Consider the following 6,000-nt stretch of genomic DNA (forward strand, 5'->3'; position numbering starts at 1 on the left):
GAGATATAGGATAATGGATACATCCTCGCATTGGAATCGAAAAGAGAGACTTGATTTTTGTACGTTACGTGTGTAATTGAATTGTTTGCAGGAACAAAAGCGATCGAAGGTAAAGGTAAAGCTGAAGGTAAAAAAAAGAAAACGAGAGTATCGGACAATGCGGAGCTTTGTGAAGTGGAGAATGAGAGTTGTCATTGTTCGTTGAGCTGCAATATCTCTTAAAACATATTGAATGTTAATTCTTGCAAACAAGCGCCATTTAAAAACTCAAAAATAAATGAAAAAGAAACCTAATTCATTGGCCTCATTGTGTATTCTCAACTGAAATGTATTCCATTTGAAACAAATTAAATTAACGCACAAAAATAATTAACGGTAGTCATGATTTACTTTACTTTGTGGATTTCTCTTTTATAAAAATATACACTTGCATATAATCTTAATATATTAAATTTATCTTAATAACTCATTGTTGTGAGTTCCCTTTAATTTAAAACTTTCTTTAGCACTAAGATGTAATTTGCAATTTGTTAAGAATATTTCCAAGTATTTCTTCTTGCGAAAAGGTCAAAACATCTAATTAAACATCACGTGTGTTTATTTGAGTACAGGAATTTAATATTAAATTTAATTAAGCTGAGGAATGTAATTCATTTCTGACTAATCAAATATTTTCACATAATGAAATTCATTAAACTCACATTCATTTTGGATAAATTGCAAGTTAACATTAATGAAACAAGAAATCCCAGATTAAAATCAACAAAAATATAATATCTTTCAACATCAAAATATGTATACTTCTTGAAAAATAACCGATAATCTTCTTAACATAATGTACAATTATACTGGAAGACTTTCATTAAAGAATACGAAGATTTTATACTCTAACTAAAGTTTTCAATTAGTGAAACCACGGTTGATTAAAAACTAATTGTTTTTTTTTAATTATTCTTGTTTTATTATATTCGGTTTTTCATATCCTATTGTTCCATTTCAATGGAACAGTTAAATTTAATAAATCAAAGCGAATTCAATACGCCGAACTGTCACAAATATTACTAAAAAATTCATGCAACAATGTTAAACTAAATTGATTGTGTAAATGCACAATGAAATTGGTAATATTATATTTATTAACCAAACTACAGCAATACCTCGCATTGTCTATAGTGAATACGGAATGGTCGAAGCCGGACTATGTGAGGTATTACAGTACTGCATGGTAAATATTCGCGTTATTACAGCTATATTTGGCGGATAATACAAAAAAAGCTGCAGGAAGCTTTTGGGAAGCTTTTGGGAATGAACTTCAATTCAGAAGGAGCTGAGGGTAAATCCCGCAAATTGCCAAATCCCCACAATAGGTAATAACTTGATATATCCGCTAGACAGTAACCCCGGCAATAGCAGTAAATTCATCTTTATGTCTGCATTAGCTTATCTTCTTGTTTGTAGTCTATATAAGATTACCCCGATTTTTTTTCGTTAGAATGCTCTTCAGCTTAATATTAAGTAAATTGACTCACTGAAAAAGCAATGTTATTATAGTATAGGCACAAATACGTTTTAATATTTTCTAAATATTTACTCTTAAAAAAGGAATATTAATAAAAAATACTATTATTAAGAAAATATGATGTAGAAAAGTTTTGCAATAGTTGACATGAAATGTCATTATAAATGCTAATGAAATTATACAAAAAATAAGTAAAACATATATTGATATTTGTGCAAGTATTTAATTAGCTAATTATATTTATATTAATTAGATAATTACACTAATTATAAAATATATAAATAGGAACGCTTGGTTTATAAAATAATATTAATAAAACTGAGGTCAAGTCAATTAGGAAAACTTTTTTTTAAATATTAATGAATATAAATATGAACTGTTTTCTTTTCAAAGAGGATTACAATATGTATATGAAAAATGATAAATGTATATTTATACAAATATCAGCATAAAATATAATTTTACAAATTTACTTACAGTAGTTTCAATATAAAAATAAAGCATGTAAGAAAATTCATTGCTAAGAGTGAAATACAGTAATACCTCACATAGTACGGATTTACTACATTAATGTTTGAATATTTCAAAACAAAGTAAATTGGAATTGAGCAAAATAAAATAAATTCTCAAAAATTAGTGGACAAAATAATTTTGTAAAATGATTGTATTTTGTTTTTGATACAATCAAGTCTCTTTTAGTGTTGTTAATTTTTGTGCGACTTTAAAGTCCTCAATTAGTCCGGTTTCAAACAGTACAGGATATTGGCGGAACCGCATTTAGTGAGGTATAATGTTTGAATCATAACAATCACGCGAATAAAATGAATTTGAGCCATATGAAATTATTCAAACAATTTAAATATTGTAATAAAATAGTAGAAAAAGAATAATTCTATAAATCCAATTATTTTATTTCAATACAATAACTATATTGAATCAAAAATTGTACAAGTTTTACCTACATATTGATTTTTTAAACAACAAAACATGCAGAATATATGACTAATCGAATTAATATTTCTTTAAAAAAAGACCATAAAATTACTGAAAGATAATACATAATAATTAGAAAGTATTGTATTATTTTAGAATATTCACTTTTCTTAGGAAAAGTGAATGTTAAATAAATGGAAAGAAAACTTTTGAAACAGCTTGTATTAATAAGACTTTCATTAAATATTCGATCTGATTTTACTAATAAAGCAATAAAATAAAAGAACAGCATGAATCAACTTTACATTTGACCTAATGATGAAATTAACAAGAAATCAAACATCAATTATTACGAAACTCGGAATAATTCTAACTTGATTAAAACAAAAATACAACTTGCACAATATTATAATTTTCGTAGTACTTAAATAGAAACGGAAATATTATTTTTACGAAACTTGAAATGATTAGAAAATGATTAAAACAAATATTAAATTACACAACAATACAATTTTCGTTGTTTTCGATGAAAATGTTATTTGGATTTAAAGTTTTACAAAGTATTTAGATTGATGATCGTTGCCATTTGTCAAGGGATAGAGAAAGAGATATAGAATATAAGTTTATTACTGGAATAGACTTTTCGATTAGTATTCTACAAAAACGGATTTATTAAAGTTACAAGTCTTAATGTGACTCAAATTTACATAGTTATCAAGATTGAAGGACTTCGGAATCGATGATTATTTAACGTATTCAAGTAGAGAAAAAAACTGTCTACTGTTTTAATTTAATTGCAATCTATTTCTAAAACAGTATGCGCATTAATTAAATGAACAGTTACAATTTATAAGACGAAAGACATTTTATTATCGAACCATAATATTTCCATGATCTATGTTCAATATTCAGTAAATCTATGTTTCTATGTTCAGTAAATATCCCAGCTGAAACTGGCAACGGTTCACATTGAATATAGCCATTAGCAAATTGGCAGAAATCGAATGCATCAAATTTCAATTAGTTAAAATATCAAGCGAATCCTGATTGCGTCATGGTCGAACCGAAAGCAGTCTTGAACAAAACGATTGAATAATTTAATAATTATAAGTTAATATCTCTTTTCAATAGAGAAAAAAATAACACCATATTATTAAATCTATTGACAACGATTGTACGTATTAACACAATCGACTCATTAAAATATAATGTTATTTTCATTAACGATTATGTATAATTACATATAAAATACAGACCAATATGTTAAATGAATTAATTGAATCGAAAAAGGATCAAGGCTAATCCGTGTATATGTTTATTTAACGTTAGATTAGATCATCGTAATTGAATGATTTATGGCGAATTACTATCGGTATCCCCAAAATTGCCCACTACTATATCAGATCGGTATGCTGTCATCGCAGCTTAAGACCAAATAGAATCAATCAATCTGGTTTGGAGTTTGTATAGGAAACTCGAAGAGTAAATATGTTCAATACCCTTATCATCCAGGTTGTATAATAAAAATAGAAAATAAATTTAATTATATATTTGAAGAATATCTATCTTTATTGCAATATTTACAACTATTTACAAATATTTACATAAATAAAAGTGTTAAATTAGAATTCAAATTGACTAAATTATTTTATATAAATAATAAAATTGTTTATATAATTGTTTATATAATTGTTTATATATGTAATTGTTTCACATATGTAATAATATATTTATTATCGCCAGAAACGTTTATATGTATGTATGTTTTTTAGTTAGAAAATTTGTTATATTATTGCGTATTTTATAGAAAAACATCTTACTTTTTTTGAAGAAAACCATAAGATTATTTTACATATTTTATTGGCATTTTAGGCTATCGACCAAAGTATGTATTCCTAATAATAAAATATTTTCTATAATTAATTACTTTAAATTATAGACTTTCTTGTAAACATTTGTTGATTTATTATAAGTATAAGAATATATTAATGTTATTTTTGTTTCGCAATTTAGTAATATTTGTAGGTAAATGACATTATTTTTCAATGCAATTTAAAAGTATAGTTTTAAAGAAATGAATAAAAACATACCTTTCGAGATTGTTGGTTGTATTTTTTATATATATTTGTTCTGCTTCTTTCTATTCGATCCTGAGCTGGTATTTAAATTCCCAGGTTTGCAATTAGAGCTGGGATACGAAGATACCGCTCTGCTCGGAATGCGTGTGCGCCTATTCAAACGTTTCGGTTCATTCGTCACAATCCTTCATGTCACAATTAGCACAGGTATCACTGAATCACACAATACAGGAATTGTCGCGAGAGGATCGCCTAGGATTCCGCGTTTCGAACGGTTCTCCTCTTCCTCTGGTCGTTCATGGAAACCTACTGGAGTACGAACGGAGCGAACGAGCGTGCAGCAGGAACAGCAGGAAGGTGAACGGTAGTGGGGGATTCACGAGGCTGGTTTTGTACCTGCGACCAGACTCTACAGGTAAACTTTCGGCTGCCGCTCGATACCAAAACCGCCTGTCTCTCTATGTGTTCTTGTCGTATGGCGCAATCCCGAATTACAGATATCGTAACTACTATTAGATATCGATGCCTCTGCAGGATTTGGGATGACCTGGAGCATCTGGATTGTAAAGCTTAACGGTCATTCGGTGGATACAGCAGCTGGAGTCTGGATTCGCGTCGGTGACCATGACATCGCCTATACTGACCATATTGAAAATTTGAAGCCGACCATCCCCACTCTTAGAATACAAGTCGTTCTTCAATTTCTTATGTAATTTAAGAAACGAATTTGTTCTTTTCTACACTATTGGAGTTAATTAAAAAGTTTATATTTAGCAACTTGTTACATTCAATAATTAACAAGTTAATTTATATTTATTATAATCTTTATATCAATGATCTAAAATTCAACTGCTCTTTAACTTTAATCATTATTATTTTATATGATACATGACTTAATTATAGAGCTTAAGATTTTATTATTATCCAATAATTCACAAAAATTTTATTATCTAATATAACAGCAAAATTTAAGATTTATATCAAAATTATTTAAAAATGTACTAATTTGAATTAATTAAAAAACTTAATTTTAACATTGAAATTACAAAATTTCTTGTTCTTTCCATAATTTAACTTTATCTCATATATAAAAATACTTAAACAAATATATTTAAGAATAAATATTATATAATGAATTTTTCATATATGAAATTTTCGTATTTCCTCGAATTTTATAAGTTGCAAATATAATAAATTTGAATACATTGTAAAATTACATTTTAATTTTATTTTCATTCGATACTTTACTGGTTTTTACATATTAAACCATAAAGTTTCCAAAACTTTGTTTCCAGCAATTTCCTATTCGTTCAAGTGAACTTTCCACGTTAATATTCTAGTTCATTCATAAATGCATGCGTTCACCGAAAGATAATTTTATATTTTTAATGGTTAAGTGATTTTCGTTGTCTAGTAAATATAAAGAAGTAAAATTTAAATTATGAAAATACATAAATAATATTTGTTCAT

General features: G+C 27.1%; 1 protein-coding gene across 2 annotated transcripts in view; it reads right to left on the bottom strand.

Annotated features, from left to right (window-relative positions):
- LOC108562017 overlaps positions 1-5,110 on the bottom strand; it is a 60,862-nt gene extending 55,752 nt beyond the window's left edge. For both annotated transcript variants that reach the window (XM_017920189.1, XM_017920190.1), the window contains exon 1: positions 4,543-5,110. The gene's annotated coding sequence lies outside the window, so the exon portion shown is untranslated. The remainder of the gene's footprint in view (positions 1-4,542) is intronic.
- Between the last annotated feature and the right edge of the window lie 890 nt (positions 5,111-6,000).

Source organism: Nicrophorus vespilloides, unplaced genomic scaffold, assembly GCF_001412225.1.
Source record: "Nicrophorus vespilloides isolate i.1.1-1 unplaced genomic scaffold, Nicve_v1.0, whole genome shotgun sequence".
NCBI classification, from domain to species: domain Eukaryota; kingdom Metazoa; phylum Arthropoda; class Insecta; order Coleoptera; family Silphidae; genus Nicrophorus; species Nicrophorus vespilloides.